The 24901-nt window shown below is 39.8% G+C and overlaps 1 pseudogene; it reads left to right on the forward strand.

The window, feature by feature from the left end:
• The first annotated feature begins 21810 nt into the window (after positions 1-21810).
• On the forward strand, positions 21811-22712 carry LOC119528958 (annotated as a pseudogene).
• Positions 22713-24901: the final 2189 nt, after the last annotated feature.

Raw genomic sequence — 24901 nt, forward strand, 5'->3', positions numbered from 1 at the left:
TCCTGCTGCCCCGAATGGAATTAGCATCTTCTTTCTAATTGAGTAATGATTTCACCCGCCTTGTCTGCCTCACCGTGTCTTATGTACCACAAACACTTCACTTTCATCAGCCAAGCTTCCTGCTTAGGAACGAAACAGAAAATCCAACTTAGTCATTTTCAATAGAAGGAGTAACCTTGGTTGTTTTCTTCTACAAATTTCAGAAACATTTGTGCATGTCCAAGCTCCTAAAGTTTCATGAAATTGCAGGGGATTTCATGGGACTTTTGTAGCTGAAAAAATTACACATCCTGTTCTCCCACACATGCCAAAAACAACCCAAAGCAACTCTTATGTCCATGAATAAGGAAATAGCTTTTAACTCTCATGGTTGAATGAGTTGACTCTTATTAGTTCTAATTTGTGACTCCATTATCCCCAAATTATTTCAGGGATGGTAGGCTAACATATCCACTTTTTCTCAAATGCATGGATACTAGATGTTAATGTTTGTGCTATAATTGAATTAGCTTGAAAGGAAATAGTATTGAACCAGAGTTCAGGCCACTAGGGTTTCCAAGGCTGTCGCGCCACTCCTATTCTCCACTCCCCTTTCAAAAATGTGTAAAAGAAAATGTCCATTTCCACTGGACACAGTCCATATTTGCCCATCCCTTAAAGTAAGCAATGAGCTATTGAAAAAGCAGTTGGAAAAATACAATAAATCCTTATAATGACAGATTATCTTTTAAATTCATATTTTTCTGCTTGCCATTTAACAAAGGCCAAATAATGGTTTTGCAATGGTTTCCATCCTCCACAGGTCTCCCTATGAATTTTCCTGCGTTCTGTCACTTGGCTTGTTTCTGGGTTTTCTTTACATTGGCCATTAATCAAGAATCACCCAGAGCTCCACCCACGCTGTGCTGGTCTCGGTTTCCTTCTGCCAGGATTCCTGCTGGGTCTGCATCTGCTGGAAAAAGTCAGCTTTCTTAATCCAAGTATCTTCAGTTAGCCTGTTGCTGTAAGAACTGAAGATAGGAGGTTTAGAAGATAGGTTAGTTAATGCAAATCCTTCTCTTTTTTCCTTCAGCCTTAACAAAAATCCTAATTGTTTCAGAGATCTCTTAACCACGTCCAGTGGACTTTTCTCAGTTCTCATCTTCCTCAAATTCTCCCCTGCTTTCTTGTCCTTTCTTTCTTGAAATTGTCTTCTCCCTCGGCTTCCATGGTCTCTTTGTTTTCCTCCAACCATCTCAATAACTTTTTGTCCTGCTTGCTGACTATAGAGGTCTTAAATTCCTGAATAGTTCTTTCCATCCACCTTCACAACCTTGGTTGTTATCTATTCCTAACTCTTTATTCCTAAGTCTCAATCAACTTGATGGCACAATTCCAAAAACTTCTTTGCTATGCCTCATCTCATGCTTGCTCCAAATTGTGACTCTGGTGAGATGAACTTGCCACTACTGAAATGATATGAATGAAAGCAAGTGCATCTCTTTCTTAGACAGGTTATCTCTCTTCTACTTCCTTGTTTGCTGTTCCTCTAGTCCTTCAGCCTTATGACCTGGAAGTTATTGTTTACTCCTTTCTCTTCTTTGCTTTTTTGATGTTCCATCAGTCACAACTTTCTGCTACTATTCCTCCATTTATTCTATTTCTCAAAAACAACCCTTCTTTGATTTCTATGAATTCACCTCCAAAATCTCTGCCGTCATTATGTTATGTTGTTATTGCAGTCTTTTCAAAAACTCATCTCATGGTAGCTTCTCATTGATTATAGAATCAAACTAAATTCCTCTTACCATGTAAAATCTCCATTACCCACTTCAATACACTGTCCAAACTTATCATTTAGACCTGCATTATCCAATATGTAATATGTACCTATTAGCCACATGTGATTCTTGAACACCTGAAATGTGGCTAGTCCAAATTGCTATAGTGTACGACACACACCCAATTTCCAAGACTTACTACAGTCAAAATCATGTGAAATATCTTAATAATTTTTTCATATTGATTAATCGTTGACAAAACATTTTGGATATATCAGGTTAAACAAAATATATAATTTCAGTTAATTTCATATGTTTATTTTTTACTTTTCCAGTGTAGTCACATCAAACATTTTTAATTACAAAATGTGGCTCCCTTTATATTTCTATTGGACGGTACTGATATAGACAATCAACAAACCTATTCCAGGCTATGCATTATACAACAGATCAGAGGACATATGAAAGGAAAGAATAATCCAGCATCAGCCTACCTTTCACAACACAGCTGGGGAGGTAAGACATTGAAAATTAATTATTGATACAACCAATAGGCAAACACTAAATGACTGAAGAAGAAAATAGTCATGTGGGAGCTTAAATGAGAGAAAGACAATGCTGTCTGAGATGGTCAGGGTTGTTTTTTTCTGAAGAAGTTGAATTTCTAAAGAGCCTTAAAGGTTACATAGTATTTCTTATCTGCAAGGAATAGAAAGGCATTTCAGGGCAGAGGAGGTAGGAAAGCAAACTGGAGATTTGGGGTAAAATGTGTAGATCAATTTGCTGGGCTGAGCACTGTCCCCAGGTATGGACTCAGGCCTACAATCCCCTGTGCCTCTATAACCAAAGTCACCTCCACAATGACTTCCTGCCTCCTTTTCTGCCTCCTGCTTTCTTCGAGGCTCAACCACACTAAGGACCTGAAGCAAGAAAATAAAGGTACATACGTGCAATCAACCAGATCTTTTTCCTGCTTCTGATCAAGCTCCCAGAATGTGTGCTCAGAATATGTGCTGTTTGACAGTGCCACTTTAGAAACGTTCTCAACCAGGTAAACCTTTGAATGCAACGATCGACCCGTGTAGGGAACAGATTCAGCATTTATTTAATTTGCCACTTCCTTGGGTTGACCAGTCATCTTGATTTGCCCAGTCCTGTCCAACATCAGTACTGAGAATCCTGCATCCTGGGGGAACCCCTCAGACCTGGGCAAACCAGGATAGTCAGTCACATGCTTATTCTTCCATGTTTCAGGCTCTGACTTTGTTTTTCCTTTTAAGTTACTGGCCTCTCGCTAATTTGATTTCTATGATAAAATGACAGAGACAGCATAAACATGTTAAAAAAGAATGTGGCTGCTTTCTCTGGCCACCACAGTGCTGGCTTAAAAATATTTTTTCTTAACCCTAGGGAGTTACTATTTTTCATGTTAAATTCATTTATCTTTCATTTCAAAAATATGTCACTGAGTACCTTCGGGAGGAAAGGTGTCATGCACTCAATCAAATAAAGGAGGGATATTTAGTTCCAAAAGTTGATGATAGAAGAAGTGCTGCATGGAATTAGACATATCTTTTCATTGCAATCTGTTCAATAGCTCCAGCAGCTCCTTGTCACTTTCTCCTGAGGTGTCTGCTTTAAAGCTGTGCTTCTCTCTTCTTGTTTTCCTGGGCTGTTGGCTAAGGGGTAGCATCAAAATGAAGTTAAAGTATCTGGATAGCGAATTCAGAGAAGCAGATTCAGATCCAAGTTCTGGCAGTAAAAGGGTTACATGATTAAGAAACCTCCCAGTCTCAAGGGAATGAAGCGCCAATGTGAAGTGATAGGCATTAGGTTTGCACTTTCATGATATTGAACTGGAACCCTTTCTGATAATTCCTTCTACTCTACATATTTGTAAAGCTAGCCATACTAGAATGACTCACCCAAAATTTCTAGCAGAGGTCTGAAAAAATATCTTCGTTCCAATTTCCACTTTAGCAGCGACTTCTTACATAGTGTTGTGAATTCCAAGTTGCAAAAGTTGAGTCTCAAAATACTGGTGTGAGAAGTGTCTAGCACCTCCCAGGGCTTGTCTGTAGCCTCATTAAAAAATTAAATTATTTGGTCTCAAGCAATGAAAAATTAAATCAACCTGTGGTGGGGAAGGGGAGAGACTGTTGGTTCTTGCATCAACATGACTTTAATGTCTTTAATTGTCTGATTTAGGCTCACTGAAAGCACCCTATGAGTTGGTAGTGTGTCCTAAATCCAGGGGATGGGTGCTTCAAAGAGTGTGTTTTAAAGGTTCCCACTTTTTTACTTTCATATTTGGATTGACTCTAATTGATGCCTCTCAGCAAATTAAGTAGTATTTTTCCCTTTGTGTGTCCTAGATAAAAGTGTAGTATATTTTAATGACTCTGGTCTACTGTGCTCCTTGGTACCGAGTTAGTGCTAGTTTGCTCATCAGGAGGAGACCATCTGGGATTCTTCCTCAATTATATAGAAAAGCTGAAGTTGCTGGCTCCAAAGAGATTGGTTCACTAGTCTGGTGTATCAAATCAGCCTACACCATATAGGGCAACTGTGCATTTTTCTCTAGAAGCTTTAGAAAGGAAATGTGCCTTTTACACTTTCACGTGGAGCTGCAGAGAGCACTGTCATAGCCAGGCTGACCCTGAGTAGGATCCTGGCCTAATCTGGAAGAAATTCCTGTTCTGCTTAGGTTTTCCTTTTGATCTTTCCCAAAATTTAATTCTGGGGGAGAAAGAATGAAATAAGAAAACATGATTGCATATGAACATGCAGTAAAAAGAACACATCGCTCCTACTAGCTGCTACTTTAACTAAATGTCTGATTTTGAGCAAAAAATTCCTCACCATTTGTTTTTAGTTTCTTTTTCCTGCAAAATGGGGATAATAATACTTTAACTTCTTCAGAAGGTCACAAGGAAATATACAAGTGAAAACACTGTGAAAAATTAAATCACTAACTAAGGTTTTACTCTTACATTGGTACACACCTCCATCATTATAAATTGGTTTCCAAGAAAATTTAAAGTTGACACCTAACTCTTAATACTCAGGTTATAGACGTAAATCATGTAATGTTGCATTATCGTTATCATTATGTTACCATTAATAAACTAAGATCTAAAAAACAGTTTGCTTTTAAAACGGTTTGCTCTGTCCACACAGTCCTCCAACAATAGTTCTGTCTTTGGAGCTCTCGTCCACGTGCTGACAGTGGTGATTATCATCATGTGACCCGTAACCCTTTGGAAAGGGCTTTAGCATTCTCGTCATGCTGCCCTCCCGTCTGCTGGCTCTGTGTTGCCCTTCTTTCTCGTATACTTACAATTCAGGAAAACTGCAAAAAAATAGCTAGTGGAAGAAAGATACGAGAGGAGAGAAAGACCTTGATATTATAACATTTTAACCTGAAATTGTCAATCATTATCACAAAGCCTATGCAGGTTTGTGATAATTGTCAGAAATGTTTGCATTTGTTATCATATGCATCTAAATATAGGTCTCATAAAAATCTACAGGGCCCCCTGCTCCAATGCAGAGGTTGCAATCTCAGCTTCCCAGCAAAACCAGGAAGGTAACCTCAAAATTTGCAATTATTTGGGTTTCAGAGAATAGAGAGGTGGGGGAGGGAAGCTATGGAACTAAGAAAGCGTTCAAATATAAAATTTTAAATACATTGTACCAGACAGGTGATACACAGATGCAGGCTGAATGAGGCCCTAGGGTCGCAAATTTTCAACATCTGATCTAGAGTTTACTCTTAGAGTCATGCAGTTCATTGAAATTATTTATTAAGTTTTTTTTAAAAGCCCAAAGGGTGACTTAGTCGTTCTCTGTAGGCTTAATGGATATTTAATTTTCTGTATTATTTTAGTGTCATTATTCAATTCAAAGTTTCCCTTTCATTTGTTGGTTTTTAAATAAACACAAAGGTGATATATATTTCTTTCAAAAAATAACATAAACATATTTCCCATGAGAAACTTCACACGTTCGTGTGGGAAACTATACAGAGGAGTTTATCAGCAGTAAAAGTGTGCATGATCGTCAAAGTAATCTTTTTTAACCGAGTGCATATTCTAATCCTCCTTATGAATTATATAAATAAAATCTTTGAAGTACTGTTGAGAAGGTAATCTTGGCTAAATTGAACTTGACAGAGCCCCTTTATCTAGTTCCAATGTGCTTAGACTTTGAAGTGCATGTAGACTCATAGAGAATAGTGGTTTAAAATGATTCGCTGAGTACATTCCAGCATTAGATAAAGCAACTTAGGGCAATGAAAACTGCATTGAATAAGAGTAGCTTCAACATTCATGATCCAATTATTTTGTGTATGAATGTGAGGGGTTCAATTTGATAAGCAGTTCTACATCTTTTTATATTTAAGAAAATAGCTAAAGGAGTTGACGTTCATTTTACACACACATATTGTGGACTCACACATGCCACTGAAGGGAATATTCCAACATGAGTCCTGGCTGGTTGTATAGAGCATAGCTGCAAGAGGTGCCGTTCATGTGAGCTATGATGTGAAAGGAAACCCTGGAGTTATGCAGACCATAACTTATATAGCCTTACAAGAAGCTTCATTAGGGATTCAAAGATAGAGGGTTAAATAAGCTCTTCTGCGAAGTAATATTCTCAAAGAATAGAATTTTTTCCATTTACCTACCCAAATTTAATTGCCTGTGTATGTAAGTAAGCATTTAAGTGAATTTTTAAAAATGAGTGTACAGTTTCCTGGCCTCTTAAAAATACTACACACAGCAACATTTTTTTGCTGTCTTTAGGTCATGATTATGAGCATTCTATCAGGCGGCATGCTCCAGAGAAACAGAACTGACAGGAGTGTGTGTGTGTGTGTGTGTGTGTGTGTGTATATATGTGTACAGATAGATAGATAGATAGATAGATAGATAGATAGATAGGTAGATATGACTTATCATAGCAATTGGCTCATGCAACTATAAGGACAGGCAAGTCCAAATTCTGTAGGGCTGGCTGCAAACTAGAAGCTCCAATGAAAGTGAAGTTTTATTCCCCAGGAAAGGATGGCTGGCTGAAGAAGAAGCACAAATTCTTCTTTTCAGCTGCTGAAATCCATAGTTTTGCTTTAAGTCCTCAAATTGATTGCATGAAGACACTCCCTTCATTGCTAAGGGCATTCTCCTTTGTTTATTGTAGAGGCAATCAGCCAACTGTAGATGCTAATCCAGCTATAAAATTCCCTCACAGTAAAAATCAGGCCAGTGTTTGCTTGACCAAATGACTAGACACCATAACTTAGCCATGTTTTCACACATGAAATTAATTATCACAGTCTACCCTTTGTTAATTCAGCACCTATACACATCTCCTTAATCTCTAAAGACGATAACATAGTCATACTTTGGCCAACATAATTCAGCTGCCCTGTGCACAACTAGAAATGCACTAACCCTTTCCCCAGAAGAGGATGCAAGTTGTTGGGTGATACTCTTTTCCTTGATATCCTATAACCTAAATACTATGGCATAAAGTTAATACAACTTACATGATAAGGGGATAAGAGAGAGAAGTAAAGATACTTGCTTTATGTATATACGTAAACTTTCATAATAAGGAAGAAATACCCATAACCATTACAGTCCTCGTTTCTGTAACTGGTCACTTGGTTGTAGCTCATATTTATGACTACCTATTCCCACAACCCATTCCATATTCCTTTTTCCCTTAGTAAACACCTCAGTTGGTCATGATTATTTGTCTGGTGGAATGACCCTAACTCTTATTCCTAAAGGGTCTGAGCCATTATTTGTCCTGCCTGGATTGGGTTGTTGCAGTTTTCCATTAACTTTAATCATAGGTGATGGTAGTAGCAAGAGATGCTCTAAGGGATCTTCTCTATTCCAAGTAAACTCGTCTTTACCTCTGCTGTGTAGTAGCAGTCTGATTTCCCCTTGATAATCAGGACCAGTCATCCCAGCTAGTACAGTAACCCCCTTTTTTGCCTGCTGATTTAGAGGCATTAAAAGCCCAAAGTGGTTGAGCAGCAATCTTAACTTCCAGTTTAATGGAATAATTGTTGTGTCTCCTGGTGGAAGCACTACTCCTTTTGGATCTAAGACCAGCAGAAAATAAGTTCATGGGGACAAGGAGCAAAAATTTTTCTAGCGGGTCTTTAGGGGTAATAGTGAGTATGCCACTCACCATTTCCACCACTGGATTTCCTGGGTGTTTATTCCAGGAAGCCCCTTCCATGATGGAAACGGTCCAATGTAATCAATGTGCCACCAGGAAGCAGGCTGGTCACCTCAGGGAATGGTACCGAATTGAGATCAGAGTGTTGGTCTCTGCTGCTGGCAGATTGGGTACTCAGTAGTGGCTATAGCCAGGTCAGCCTTGGTGAGTGGAAGTCCATTTGCTGATCCCATGCATGACCTCCATCCCTACCACCATGGCCACTGTCTTCATGAGCCCATTGTGCAATGACAGAAGTGACTGGGGAAAGAGGCCAACTGTTATCTATAGAATGGGTCATCCTACCCACTTTGTTAAAATCCTCCTCTGTTCAGGTCTCCCTATATTGAGCATTTACATGGACACAAAGATCTTCACATTTTTTGCCCATTCAGAAATGGGCATACCTCTCCCTCAGACCTCTTCATCATCAGTTTTCCAGTCATGTTCCTTCCAACTCCCTAACCAGCCTCCAAACCATTGGCCATGCCCATGAATCAGTATACAAATGCACTTCCAAGCATTTCTCCTGCAAAGCAAAATGAGCAACCAGATGCAATATTTGAAGTTCTGCCCACTGGGAGGCTTTCCCATCATGGCTGTCCTTCAGAGATGTTCCAGAAAAGGGCTAGTGCTACAGTTTTCCACTTTTGGGTAGTATCTGCATATCATATAGCACCATCTGTGAAAAAGGCCCTAGTTTTCTCTTCCTCAGTCAGCTCAACATATGGAATTATCCAAGCAGCCATAGATGCAAGCCAGGAGAGAGAAGGTAATGTGGCAGGAGTGGGGGCCATGAGCATTTGGGCCACTTCCTCATGCAACTTACTTGTGTCTTCAGTGTCTACTCAAGCCTGATCTCATATATACTACACTTGCATTTTATGATGGAGTGCCTTTGTGCATGCTCAGATTTATGGCTTGGTTAGTCAGACAACACCCAGTTCATGATGGGCAACTCGGGGTTCATGGTAACTGGGTGGCCCTTGGTTAAGTGTTCAATCTCTACTAAGGTCCCATAGCAGGCCAAAAGCTGTTCCTCAAAGGAGTAGTTATCTGCAGAGGGTGGCAGGGCTTTGTTCCAAAATCCTGAGGGTCTGCACTGTGATTCCCCTAAGGGGGTTGGCCAAAGGCTCCAAACTGCATCTCTATTTTCCACTGACACTTCAACACCACTGGATCTGCTGGACCAAATGGCCCAAGTGGAAGAGCAGCTTGAACAGCAGCCTGGACCTGCAACAGAGCCTCCTCTTATCCCTGTCCCCACTCAAAAGCAGCAGCTTTTCAGATCGCTTGGTAAGTGAGCCAGACTATCACACCCAACTGAGGAATATGTTGCCTATAAAATCCAAAGAGACCAACTGAGTGTTGCACCTCTTTTTTGGTTGTAGGAGGGACCAAATGCAACAGCTTATTCCTTAACTTTAGGAGAGCTATCTCAACATGCTCCACACCACTAGATGCTTAGAAATGAATTTTTGTTGGATTTATTTCCCACCCTACAACATGAAAATGCCTTACCAATAAGTCTGGAGTATTTGACACTTCTTGCTCACTAGGTCACGTTACTATAATGTCATCAATATAATAGACAATGTGATGTTTTGTGGAAGGGAAATGCAATCAAGTTCCCTGAAGACTAGATTATGATACAGGGTTGGAGAGTTGATATACCCCTGAGGCAGGACAGCGAAGATGTATTGCTGGCCTTGCCAACTGAAAGCAAAATGTTTCTAGTAGTATTTACTAATAAGTATTGAGAAAAATGGATTTGCCACATCAATAGTGGCATACCAGCTACGAGGGGATGTGTTGATTTGCTCAAGCAATGATACCACATCTGGAATAGCAGCTGCAATTGGAGTCACCACCTGGTTAAATTCACAGTAATCCTTGTCATTCTCCAGAATCCATTTGTTTTCCTCACATGCCAAATAGAAATGTTGAACGGGGATGTGTTGGAAATCACCACCTCTGCTTCCTTCAAGTCTTTGATGGTGACATTAAACTCTTCAGTGTCTCCAGGAATCCAGTATTACTTCTGATTTACTATTTTGCTAGGCAGGGGCAGTTCTAGTGGCTTCCACTTGGCCTTTCCTACCATAATAGCCCTCACTCCACAAGTCAGGGAACCAATGTCAGGATACTACCCATTGCTGAATATATCTATTTCAATTATGCATTCTGGAACTGGGGAAATAACCAGAGAAAGGGTCTGGGGACCCACTGGACCCACTGTGAGCTGGACCTGAGCTAAAATTCCATTCACCTCACTTCCATAAGAGCCTACTCTGACTGGTGGACCACAGTGACATCTTGGTTCCCCTGGGATAATGTTATTCCAGAGCCAGTGTCCAGTAATCCCCAAAACGTCTGATCATTTCCTTTAAGAGTACAAATTTTTGGCAATGAAGCAGGGTCTTTCCTCAAGGCTTTTGCTTCAGTCAAGGCATTCTGTGTCCATATATAGTCTCAAGTCTGGGAATTGGTTGAGGGACTATAACTCGGTTTTTGTGATTGAAGTCAGACTTTTTGTTCACCTGAAGTAGATCTCTTTTGCTTATAAAGATCAAGTAAGAATTTAGTAGACTGGCCATCTATTTCACTTCTAGGTATCCTATAATTAATGAGCCAACAACACAGTCTCTATGGATCAGAATATTTTGATTACTGCTTTGGGTCTGCTGTCCATTACAATGGAAACGCCTACCTTGTCTTTGGTGTTTAAGTGCTGCCACTTGGCTCCTGCCAACCCAGGATCCAATCATCCCGATAAGTGTTTAAGGATCCAGGTCAGTGGCAGCAATTCCCACAGTAATATCTGTCCTAGAGACAGGAGCAATCACTGGGCTCTTCAGAGTATATGGAGCTGCTCTAACAACCTTTTCCTCACAGTCCTGGAGAAAATGTGTTCTCTGGACATTCCCAGGGTGGGTGAGAGGCTCTTACACGTTAAAGTCACTCTAACATTCCTGTCTGTCTTAGTCCTTGTTTCCCTTCATCTACATTTTACCAGTTGTGGCATTTCAACTTATTCAGTCCACATTTCAGTTAAGCAACTGAACAAATTGTTAGAGCCCTTTCCAACCTACTGGACTACAACACTGAATCTGGATTCTCTGCTTAATGGGCCCAAATCAACAAGCTCATCCTGATGCAACTTTATGTTCCTTCCACCATTATCCCACACCCTTAATATCCACTCCCACACATATTCCTCTGATTTCTGTCTATATAATTTGGGAAAATTACACAGTTCTCTTTGGAGTGTAGTGCACCTCCTCAGGGGTCATACCGTGTATCTCCCCTTTCAGGGCTTGTTAGGATTTCAGTCCAGTTATAGGTCTGGAAGAAAAGAGGGGTAGTGGGGGAAGGTCATGAGAGGAATCAGTAGTGTCTTGTAAGTCATCTACCTCAGGGGATTTCATTACAGTTTCATCTGGTGAAACAGAGTTAATCTCTTCAGAGAGAGATATGAAGGGTATTTCCCCAGGAGAGTCAACTGCAGATTTATCAGGGAAAGTAAAATTAATCTCTCCAAATGGAGGTGGGATGGCTGATTCCTTGGGCAGACTGTTACAGATTTATCAGGGAAAGAAGACTCAACAGAATATAGAGGTTCAGTGTCCCTACCATTATCATTAGCAATGTCCCCCTTCCAATTTTCAGAACCCCATTCTTTCCCAACCAATGACCTCACTTTAAGAGCAGATACTCTGCAAAGTTGGGAATTCAATTTCCATTGTAATTCTGCATGATGAGACTTTGTGTTTGGTTTTCAGAAACCTCAAATTTGTGGCTATAAGAAACAAGAGTTTCTTTCAGGGCACACATGGAAACTTAAATGTCATTTACACAGTGCTTGAACTGGGAATTTGAAGCCCTTAGTTCATTTTCTTCTTTCACAACTTTATCCAGCGTATTTAGGAACAACTGGCCAACATCATTATACTTTTTAAGTTCACAAAACTCTGCTAAGGAATCAAATACACTGTCACCCAGAGCCTTGCTTCTTAATAAGCATTTGAGTAGCAGCAGCCAATGATGATAATTTGCATATCTCTATTGCCAGTTCATGGGATGGACAATCAGTACCCTCCTGATCATTGGAAACAGAGTCAATGGTATCTTTTAATCTAATAAGATTAGAGAACCAATTCCAAAAGCCCCAGAACCAACTCAGATACGTCATCCTTAAGGTCCTGTTTCACAAGGAACAGAAGCAAAATTGGTATTAGAGTTTTCCACAGCAACTGAACTGACAGGATATTTATAATATATAATAGAGCATATATAATATGCAATATATAATGTATATGTATTAAGAGATGTAGTATAGGAATTGGCTCATATGACCATTGTGCTGGTTTGAATGTATTATGTCCCCCAGAAAAAGCCATATTCTTTGATGCAATCTTGTGGGGCAGATATATTAGTGGGGATTAAGTTGGAACGTTTGGATCAGGTTGTTTGCATAGAAATGCATCCCACTCAACTGTAGGTGATAACTCTGATGAGATAGTCTCATGGAGGTGTGGCCCCACCCATTCAGGGTGGGCCTTGATCAGTGGAGCCATATAAATGAGCTGACATAACAGAAGGAACTCATTGCAGCTGTGAGTGACATTCTGAAGAGGAGCTACAGCCAAGAGGGACACTTTGAAGAAAGCATGCTCTGGAGAAGCTAAGAGTGACATTTTTGAGGAACTGCAGCCTAGAGAGGAATGTCCTGGGGGAAAGCCATTTTGAAATCAGACTTTGGAGCAGCCGCCAGCCACGTGCCTTCCCAGCTAACAGATTTTCCAGACACCATTGGCCATCCTCCAGTGAAGGTACCCAATTGTTGATGCGTTACCTTGGACGTTTTATGGCCTTAAAACTGTAACTGTGTAACCAAATAAAACCCCCTTTATAAAAGCCAATCCATCTCTGGTGTTTTGCATCCCAGCAGCATTGGCAAACTAGAACAACCATAGAGAGTGGTAAGCTTAGGAACCCCAAATTTATGGCTTGTAGAATTAATGAACCAGAGACAACTTGAGACCATGTGACAGACTGATTACTCCTGAAGCCTCAGAAAACTGAGAGGTTAAACCCACATAGTTCTTGGACCAAAATTGAATGTGAATCAAAACTACATTAAAAAAAAAAAACATTAGGGGAAAATATGATCTAAAACCTCAGATACTAGAACCCTCTACCCCGTAGGCAATTAACTCCCTTTAAGGTTTAATGTCCTGCTTTGTTTTCTTTGCTAATAAATAGGTGAAAGGAGCAAGAATCTTTCAATTAACCAATACGCCAGAAGTCCATGTAACTGAAATACTCTTTAACTCAAAATCTACCATCTGCCTCAGTTACAAGTGTAATGTCAGCCCTGGTCCAACTTATCCTGCTTGGGTTAAATTCAGACACAGAAATCCATGTCAGAGCTTACTAAACCCATGCCTGTTCAAAATAGCCGTATGCTAGGAATTTCTAGGTGCTGCTCCCGTGCTAGAGTAACAAAAATTAAATGGGATTTTTCCTGATTTCTCAGAATTAAGCTTAATATCTGAGGCTGAAGACAAAAGGGATTGAGTATTCCACATTCCAAATTCAGAACTACCAGTAATCAGGACTTATACTTCTGCACCAGAGAGTAGCGGTGAGGGGAAAAGAGAATTTGGGAGAACGTGGTATTCATGGAAAGAGGCTATTCCCATCCTTCTCTAAAGGCAAGAGCAGGGATGGCCTCCAAAACATCACTTCTAAAGTTTAGAAGTAGGGCAGATTGGATTTGGTGACCTGACCTATTACTGGCATAAGAGAATAGAGGAGAGATATTAGTATGGGACTGACATGCTCTGTGGTGCCCCAGATTCCACCCCTCCCCCAATCCTTGCTGTGTTCTTAGTTTGAGAACTGGCCTTGTGTTGTAGACTGGGGGGACCATGACAGTACTGGAAGCAAAGAAGTGGACCTTTCAGAGCATTGTAATATGAGGTTACCCAACTGGTTGGAAGTTGTGACCAACTCTTGCAAGAGATGTCAATGACTAAGAAAGGTGCTCTGGAGTGACTTTTCTTCTATAACTGCAGTCAAGGTCATCCAGGGAAAAGGACGGTAACCTTGTAGAATATAAATTGATAAGAAATCTGTCTGCTACTGCTCCAGTAGAGAGGGAAGGGTGTGAAGTCCAACCCATGCCACTCTCTGTCCCATAGACTGCTCTAGTTTATGATGAGGTGAAGTGACGTGACTAGCTTTGAACAAGAGGTGAGATTAAAGTTTAAAATGAACTGACCTGGGACGTCCCCCAAGATGCAATAACAAGGATCAAATTTACTTTCTTTCCAAAATCTACTAAAAAAAAACCCAAACAAAATATATGAAAAAATGTTTTTCAAGACATGCAAATAAGTATATGAAAAGATGCTCACATTTTAGTTATTAGGGAAATGCAAATTAAAACCAAAATGAGACACTACTACATTCTATTAAAACGGCCAAAAAAAATTTTTTTAATTGACTATATCATGTGTTGGCAAGGACTTGGAGGAACTGAAATTCATCCACTGTTGGTGGAAATGTGCAACCACTTTGGAAAAGTTTACCAGTTTCTTAAAACATTAAGCACACACCTACTGGATGATCCAGCCATTCTACTTCTAGGTATTTACCTAAGAGAAACAAAAGACTATGTGCATAAAAGATTTTTTACACAAATGTTCACAGCAGCTTTATTTATAATAACCAAAACCTGGAAACAACCCAAATGTCCATCAACAGATGAATGGATATACAAATTGTGGTATCTCCATACAGTTGACTACTACCAGCCAGAAAAAGAAAGGAACTGTTGATAGATACAACAACATGAACGAATCTCAAAATATTCATGATGAGTGAAAGAATCCAGACAAAAAGAGTACATACTCTATATAGGAAAGAGGGAGTGGTACGAAGGGGCAAGAGTGAGGGACCTCAGGGGGTAAGGAAACTTTTGTTAAATATATACATTAACTTGCTTGTGGTGGTGTTTCACAGATGTATATATGTGTCAAAACTTACTATATTGTACACTTTAAACACAGGCAGTTCATTGCATGCCAATTGTATGTCAATAAAACACAAATTAAAAGAAAGAACTGACTGAGGCTACAAGAATGGGAATAACAGGTTATGGAATTGGATTGGGAGAGAATGAAGGCAGAAATGGGGCAGGTTAACAAACACAATGGGGGGGTCTATTATTATTTATATTTCAGTGAGTTGAGTCTTCACAACAAATCAGTTACAAAATTTGTGGGCACAAAATGCTGCAGCCACCATAAGAGACTCTTTATCCTTGTATGATATCAAGATCACTAAGTGTTAGCTCTGCTAGTCCATTTTCAAGGTCTTTTGGTCAATGCATCACATGTTGGGGCTTGAAAATTAATCTCATTTCTCTTCCCTCTGAGTTCTGAGCCAGTTGAGAAATAGATACTGAAGTTGGGGTCAAAATATTAGCATTAATTTATTATAGCTGCATCAGTGAATGCAGCTTGGACCTTAGGCCCTGAGCTTTCCCTTTAGATTTGAATGTATCCCTGGACAGCTGCAGTTCTGAAGTTCTTTTCTGCTCTACTCTTCACCTCCAGGGCAGGGTCTGCCTTCATGGTTCACACAGGAAGCTGGAGCAGAGAGAGTGATAGGTTCTGTCTGTCTGTGCAAGTACTGAATGTCATTGGGATAAGCTACTTAAGGCAACACTCAGAATTATAGTTTATTGGCATTATCAGCATCAAGTAATCATAAACTAAAAATATTTAGAGAACAACTCAGCAGTGAGCATACTCTAGTGAAAACAGTTTTATATTGATTGCTTTTTTCCTCACACAAACCGAAAAGTCACACTTGCAGTGACTACAGTGTGATAGAATTCATATCTTTTGCATTTATTTCTGTACTGATTCAAGATCAGGAGGTGTGTTTTTAATCACCAACTGACTTTTCCAAATAAATCAGTGGATTAGCATTCAGGTGCAAATTCCACCCCCCCCCCCCCACCCCACTATATAAGAGCAGTTTAAAATTATTTTTTTGTTTTTTTCTGCACACATAGCTAGTATCAACACTGATAGCACATTTTTTTTCAGTTGATAACTAGTTCACAAAACAATATTTAACTAAATGAAATATATCTTCTATAGCATAGTTTTTCAATGACAAACTTGTTAAAAGTTGTCAAGCTCTTTTCCTCACACACATGTCAAGAACTCTACATCAGTCTTTTGTTTGTAAAATGAATCATGGTAAACATGAAGACATTCATGAGAATTGCTGTTTCATTTTGAAACCCACTGATGCAAAAGTGTTGCATCATTAAATTTAGGTGTATTCATCACTATGTATGGAAAGAAAGAGAAGCACTTTAAATGGGGCAATCTCATCCACTATCCTACTCAGTGGATTTCTACCCTAAAATAAGCATGAGATGGAGATGTGCATCTGCTTTTCACTCTTCAGCTGTTCTCAGATCCCGTATACAATTTATTATTCAATGGTTTAAAGATACATGTATTTTGTATCACATGGTAACTAAATACAATCCAACTACCTACATCTGGTGTCAACCAAAGAAATAGTGATCTGTTCCAATGTTGGAGGGAAATCCATCTTCTTGTAGTAATTAAGAGATAGTTTGTCTGTCTCCAACATGGTACCTGTTTGACACCTCAATATCATCATCCTAAGAGATTTTCAAGGATAGTGCCTTTTCCTTGCTTCACTTGCAAAACTGTTTAACCTGACCCTTGAATAAGACACAAAACCTTTGTAATATTTGCCATCCACCAGTGTCATTTAATAAAGGACTTTGGAGAGGAGTTAATTCTGTTTTCTCTCTACTCATAATTTTTGCCTTCAACTGTATAGCTGGTTTGCCAAAATTACTGACATATCTGTGAGGCTTACCATTTTTTCCCCTAAAGTATGAAATTTCGAATATCTCTTTAGTCTTGTTCTCTTTAGCAACAAAATTAATTTTATGCTGGAAGCCATTACTTTGTGCTTGTTCTGGAATAGCTCGGATGGTTCACCAGATGTCATTGTACTTTTTCTTCTAATAATGTGAAAACTTTCATGGCATACTACCACTCTTTGACAAAGTTTTATAATAAACAGTGTCCTGGGGTCTAGGGGTAACAGGATTGCTAGTCTAACAAAAATGCATTCAGATATTCTTCAGTATCTTTCCTACCTACTTTTCTTTGGTTGCTTGTGCAAAATCACCTCACAGATTCACTTGCCCCCACACATACTAGTTGATATTCTGTATTCATGCTGGTGTGATATGTCCTCTATTCACACTTACGACTTTATTATGAACTATAGTATTTGAAATATTTTATTTTTAATAAATTATTCTTAAATGATCAATTCATCGCTATAGCTGACTATAAAAAGTAATATAATCATAATCAAGAAAAAAATCTGTGCACATTTTCCTCTGGCCCATGGTCTCCCACTGAATTTCACTGGTGTTAAAACAAATAAACTCTGCAACATTTTCAACACACTAAGTATGTGCCCAGGCAAGCAGGTAAGTGGCTATATTCAAGTTTGAATAAGACGGCTTCTTCAGATTGTTTCTTGCTATGATTCTATTATTACCACCCAAGAAAAATCAAGCAAGTGGCAACTCAAGAAAAAACAGGACATTGGAGAACTGGGATTTGTATTCTTGTTTAGCAAACCACTATTTCATGTTCTTTCTGTTCAAAATGAACCCTGCTGGCTGTTGTCATAGAGCCATTAAAACCTAGAGTGAAAGTGGATGTCTGGTACAACCCAGTGCAACTATTTCATTCTGCACAAAAGGAAATAGAGACTTGAGGAACTTAAAGGTCCTCGCCAGCATCACAATGCTAGTTAGTAGTAGAGCTGTGACAAAACAACAACAAAAAACCTGCATCTCATGATGTCCCCACTGTATTATCTTCATTCTGAAAGTCAGTCCCATGTTGTATAACTAATTAGGAAAGAGCTGTGGAATTTCCCCCAGGGGATTGGATGTACTGAAGAATGCGTCAGGAGAGAGACGTCACTGAGGCATCACTTCATTAACGAAGGTGGCAGGTGTTCTGTGGGTCAAGGCTGAAACCGTTGGCAGGAGATTAATTCTTGCCTCAACCGTGCTTTGCCACTAGACAAATACAGTATTTCAATATTTAGGACAACCCGTCCTTTAACCTTGTGATTTCAAGCAGAAAGGTTAGTGGAAATGTGGGCGGAGAGACAGTAGGAAGCTATTAGGCATTTATCAAAACCATTTGTCACCTTGATGAGCGATATCGCAAGCCTGTGAAAATACGAAAGATAAAGTACATGGGGTCTATTATTAGAAAAGGCAAATATTCTTTTATATTTTATCTATCTCTAATATGCTGCTTAATTTTTTTTCCTTGAGGAATTAAAAAGCTCTCTCCATGTTTAGGAAGAGAGAGGATTGAAACTCAAAGAGAATATGACACAAAAGGCAAAGCTTTAAACAAGACTTAGGGGGAAAATAAAGTGAGGGCAAATTGTTTGATTGTCTAGCACATCTGGCAGCCCTGTGATTAGAGGTATCAGGGGGCGTGTGGAGGGGCGTGTGGAGGGGTGTGCTGGAGAGCTGCAATCACTGCTTTCTACCTGGTGTTGACGTACGTGTCAAAAACCAGTTGACAAGCTCCAAGGATTGGGCAATTCTTGTGATAACTTAGTTCAAGCTTTTGCTCTTAGGCAAACACCTAAATGGAAGGCAGACAGTTAAGTGACCACTAGCTGGAATGCCCAGGACTGATGGGTGTTTGCTCCATGTGGGGCCACACTTCACCCCAGCAGATAGGATGCAGGTGCAGGATGATATATGCTTTCATACACAGAGAACCACCAAAGACAGAGTCTCTGCTTTGCACAGACACCTGTAGTCTTATGCAAACCCGAAAATAAATTTTAGAATATTAATTCATGCCATTAGAGAAAAATATTTAAGGGGCTAACCAGTTTTCCTTAAATTAAATCTTAATGGTGGTAACCAGATTTTGTGAGAGCAAAGGGGAAATGCTGTGCAATTCTAAAGAGTGGCTGACACGTCGCTGGCACTTAAGAAAAGTTAAACTTTGTAAGAAAGGAATAATGAATTATTGGGGCTTTCAATTTTCTTTGTTTTTTTTTAATGTGTGAAATCTTATAAAGCTATGAAAATTCTCTTAATACAATTACATTGATAATCATCCACTTTATAAAGAAATGTGAGGTTTTCTACATACCATACACACAAATAAAACTTACAGGTTATGGATTGAATTGTGTTCTCCCCTAAAAGACATGCTTAATTCTGTGAATGAGACTCCATTTGGAAATAGGGTCTTGAAAGATGTTTAGATAAGGTCAAATTTGATTAGGGGAGGCCCTTAACCCAACATGACTGGTGTCCTTATAAGCAAAGGAAATTTGGACAGAGAAAGAGGGAGAGAGGGATGGGGGCAGGGAGAAGGATGGGGGAGGGGTGTGGAGAGAGAGAGAGGGAGAGGGAGGGAGGGGGAGGGAGGGTGGAGGGAGGGATGGAGGAGGGAGGGAGAGAGGAAAAGAGAGAGAGAGAGAGAGAGAGATGGCCATGTGACAGAGGCAGATTGAGTTATGCTGTCACAAGCCAAAGAAGCTATGAATTGCCAATGATCCACTAGGAACCAGGAATGGATTCTCCCCTTAGAGGAAGCCTGGCCCCGCTGACACCTTAATTTCAGACGTCTGTCCTCCAGAACTGTGAGACAATAAATTACTGCTGTTGAAGCCAAGTAGTTTGTGGTATTTGTCACAGCAGCCCTGGCAAACTATGATACACAGTCTCTGCTTTCTAATAACTTACCACTGAAAATAATCAATCAAATCAATGTGTGAAAAAAAAATTCACATATGAAACCCTACAGCAAACCTAGAGATAAATGGGCAATATCCACATTCTTCAAGCTCCTTCTGTCAAACATAATGGTTGATTTTATGTAAATAAAATTTTATTCTCCCACCCACCCACTTATTTATAAAGGAAGAGGGAAAGACAATTTTGCTTACGCTTAACATGAGTAAATCTGAAGACAGCACTTATTTTTAGTTTCCTGATTAGAAATCATAAGCAATGCAATGGCGAGTCATAGAGCCCAAAGTTTAAAATAAGAGGTATCCTCAAATGAACATTAAAATAGGGAAAAGTAAAATTCAACTCTATACCAACTTTTTACCAGAATTCATTAAGGATAAAAATGAAGAAAAAAAATGTCCCTAGGTTTGGTTGAGAGAAATGTTGTACTAAGCTTTTCCCCAAACATGTTTTGACAACCACTGTTCTGCTTGATTTTTAAGCCCATATTTGTTACAAATAAAATGAAATCCATATGTTTCTGAGTCACTTATGCTCAGCTCATCAAAATGTAGTGTTGGAAGAGCTATTCAATGTCTGAGTAGCTTCTAAACCATACTTTGTCCTTATTAAATAGAACTCAGGGAAGGAATTGGGTTGTATTTAACTATACGATTATTTTTTAGCTATCTGAGGAATTTCTCTGAGCTCATATGGCTTAATACGCATTTTTATGCTATCTCTTGGAAATAGGCAGGCAGTACAAAATGTTCATTAGCCCAAATAAATCCTCATTAGCCCTTGTGCCCATTGCCTTTTTGCTTCTATCATTTTTCAAGGGAAACAGAAGGAATTTGGCCTGAAAAGAGAACTTTTATTCTCTCCTCAGGGAACATGCTGTACAGGATTACTTTTTTCTCTGTATCTTCATGTCAGTGGTAATGGTGGTCACTTACGGAGTTAAGTAATTCTCATTCCTAGTTCTTTGTTTGACTTTTATTCAGGGAATTTTTGTCAGAGTTTGGTTGTTGCTTAAAGTTACTTAGCTGAAGAATTTGCTCGGTCAAGGCAATGGCTGTCTTCTTTAGTCTTGTGTTTCCACATCTGGCCCAGCATGTGGCATGCATTGCCAGCAGCTGAAGGAATCACTATGGCTGTTCTCCAGGTGACTGGAATCCTATCCTTTGTCCCTTGTTCCTCAACAGAGAGCAAGCAGGCTCTAAAGTCAATTTAGATAGACATGCTTGGAAATAAAATAGGGATATAACAGTAAATCTAGTACCGAGTTTTGCAGAAGATTTAAAGTATTTTAATGGCTCAGATTATTACATCATCAAAAAATCTTCAGACAGTATTTCAAAGTGGCTGTACTGTAATCAAAATGGAATTCAGGGTTTTCACCAAGTGAAAAATCCACTGGACATCTTTACTGTGGCATCAGTAGCATTTCACACTGCCTCCTAAGAGAAATGTCTCCCTCAGAGACAGCAATGCTAGGACCAGGACTTTCCTCATCACTACTTCACCCTCCTGGTGGTAACTGGACTTCAGCCCAGCACTGTCAACTCCTCCCTGGTATGTGGACCTTTTAGCAAGAATTTCATAAAATATATATTTACCAGTTTAGTCTCTTTTCTCCGTTAGGCTTATTCCACAGATGACCTCACAATTATTTTACAGTCCTTTCTGAAGGGGATTTTATCATTTAATTTCCCTCATCCCTGTGGGGCTTAAAGTGACAGGGAAAGTCCAAACAAACAAACAAACAAACAAAAAACAAAAAACAAAAGTAGACCCCCAGATAGACCTGAGGTCCAAATATTGCATATAGGTTTGCTAGCTTGCTCCTTTCTGCCTGTGGAGGCTGCTGAGGAAGCTGGGTTGAAGTCTTTCTTCCCACTGCCGTCATGTCTAAGTCAGAGTTCCTTAAAGAGCCTGTGGAAACTCTCCATCGTTGGGTTAAGCTTTGAAACATCCAGTGAGAGTCGAGAAGACATTTTGAGCAATGGGGAGCTCTCATGGACTGGGTGATAATGAGAGATCCAAACACCAAATGCTCCAGAGGCTTTGGGTTTGTCATGTACTCTTCTGTGGAGGAAGTGGATGCAGCTTTGAATGCAAGGCCACGCAAGGTGAATGGAAGAGTTGTGGAACCAAAAGCCTGTCTCAAGAGAAGACTCTCAAAAACCAGGTGCCCACTTAACAGTAAAAAAGGTCTTTGTTGGTAGCATTAAAGAAGAGCATCACCTAAGATATTATTTTGAGCAGTACGGGGAAAATAGAAGTGATTGAAATCATGATTGACCGAGGGAGCGTCAAGATGAGAGGCTTTGCTTTTGTAATATTTGAGAACCTTGACTCTGTGGATAAGATTGTCATTCAGAAATACCACACTGTGAGTGGCCACAACTATGAAGTAAGGAAAGCCCTGTCTAAGCAAGAGATGGCCAGTGCTTCATCCAGCCAAAGAGGTCAAAGTGGTTCTGGAAACTTCGGTGGTGGTTGTGGAGGTGGTTTTGGTGGGAATGACAACTTTGGTCGTGGAGGAACTTCAGTGGTTGTGGTGGCTTTGGTGGCAGCCGAGGTGGTGGTGGACATGGTAGCAGTGGGGATGGCTATAATGGATTTGGTAATGATAGAAGCAGTTTTGGAAGTGAGGGAAGCGACGATGTTTTGGCAATTACGACAATCAGTCTTCAAATTTTGGACCCACAAAGGGAGGACTCTTTGGAGGCAGAAGCACTGTCCCTTATGGCTGTGGAGGACAATGCTTTGCCAAACCATGAAACCAAGGTGGCTATGGCAGTTCCAGCAGCAGCATTAGCTACAGCAATTGCAGAAGGTTTTGATTACTCCCAGGAAACAAAGCTTAGCAGGAGAGGAGAGCCTGGGAAGTGACAGGGAAGCTACAAGTTACAACCGATTTGTGAACTCAGCCAAGCACAGTGGTGGCAGGGCCTAGCTGCTACAAAGAAGACATATTTTAGGCAATACTCAAATGTATGGGCAAAAAAACATGAGGACTGTATTTGTGAATAATTGTATAACAAGTTATTTTAGTTTCTGTTCTGTGGGAAGTGTAAAGCATTCCAACAAAGTGTTTTAATGTAGTTTTTTTTTGCACTAGTGCTCTTGATTGCTAAATGTAATGGTCTGATCATCATGCTGAATAAATGTGTCTTTTTTTAAATGTACTGTGTAAAGTTAGTCTACTCCGAAGTCATTTTTTTTTAAATTAAATTCAGTTTTATTGAAATACATTCACACACCATACAATCATCCATGATATACAATCCACTGTCCACAGTATGATCACATAGTTATGCATTCATCACCACAATCTATCTCTGAACATTTTCCTTACATCAGAAAGAACCAGAACAAGAATAAAAAATAAAACTGAAAAAAGAACACCCAAATCATCCCCCCATCCCACCCCATTTGTCCTTTAGTTTTTATCCCCATTCCTCCACTCATCCATACACTAGATAAAGGGGGTGTGATCCACAAGGTCTTCACAATCACACTGTCACCCCCTGTAATCTACATTATTATATAATTGTCTTCAGGAGTCCAGATTGCTGGGTTGGAGTTTGGTAGTTTCAGGTATTTACTTCTAGCTATTCCAATACATTAAAGCCTAAGAGGTGTTATCTATATAGTGCATAAGAATGTCCACCAGAGTGACCTCTCGACTCCATTTGGAATCTCTCAGCCACTGAAACTATTTCATCTCATTTTACATCCCCCTTTTGGTCAAGAAGATACTCTCAGTCCCACGATGCCGGGTCCACATTCATCCCCGGGAGTCATACTCTGCGTTGCCAGGGAGATTTACACCCCTGGGAGTCGGGTCCCACGTAGGGGGGAGGGCAGTGAGTTCACCTGTCGAGATGGCTCAGTTAGAGAGAGAGAGGACCACATCTGAGCAACAAAGAGGTACTCAGGGACTCCGAAGTGATTTTGATAAACTGCCCCAACAGTGTGAAGTTAGATTTCCTTCAGAGTGATTTAGAATAAGAAAGTGAGATTTTCAGGTACAATTTTTGGGAAACAGTTATGCCAGGTTGTTTTCCAAAAATATTGCTTCTCTTTAAACTGCCTTCAGAAAGGTGTGTGGACCTTTTTCGTCCGTCTTGCTTATTACCTTGTTCTTTTCATTTTAACTTTTATATTGAAATATTTATAAATCCCCAGGAAGTTTCAAAAAAAAACAAAAAACAAAAAAACAGGAGATCCCAGGCATCTTTCACATGTTAACATCTTGCACAACTATAATATAACATCAAGATGAGGAAGTTGACTTTGGTACAGTCCATGGAGCATATTTAATATACTTAATTGTAGTATCACCACCAGACCCCTGCCTGTTACTCCTTTATAGCCACATACACCCCCGTCCCAAAACCTGACCTCTGACAGCTACTAATATATTCTTCACCTCTATAATTATGGTATTTCATGAATGCTATGGCATGTATCTTTTTTGAGATCAGTTTTTTTTTCAATTTGTATAATTTCCTTGAGGCTTATCCAAACTGAGTGTAGCAATAGTTCCTTTCATGCTAAGGAGTATTCCATGGTGTAGATGTACTACAGTTTAGCCATTAACACAGTGAAGGCCATTTGGTTAATTTCCAATTTGGGGCTTGTTCCGCTGCCATTATGCAAAGTACCAGAAATGGATTGGCTTTTATAAAGGGGGTTTATTTGGTTACAAAGTTACAGACTTAATGCCATAAAATGTCCAAGCTAAGGCATCAACAATAGGGTACCTTCACTGGAGAAAGGCCATTGGCATCCAGAAAACCTGTGTTAGCTGGGAAGGCACGTGGCTGGCATCTGCTTGCTCCCAGGTTGCGTTTCAAAATGGCGTCCTCCAAAATGTCAGTGTCAGCGTTCAATGGCCATCCACAAAATGTGTCTCTCAGCTGCAGCTTCTCTGAAGTCTTTCTGTTTTTGAGCTCTTACAGGGATCCAGCAATTAAATCAAGACCCAAGCTGAATGGGTGGGGCACACCTCCATGGAAACAATCCC

Source organism: Choloepus didactylus, chromosome 3, assembly GCF_015220235.1.
Source record: "Choloepus didactylus isolate mChoDid1 chromosome 3, mChoDid1.pri, whole genome shotgun sequence".
NCBI classification, from domain to species: Eukaryota; Metazoa; Chordata; class Mammalia; order Pilosa; family Megalonychidae; genus Choloepus; species Choloepus didactylus.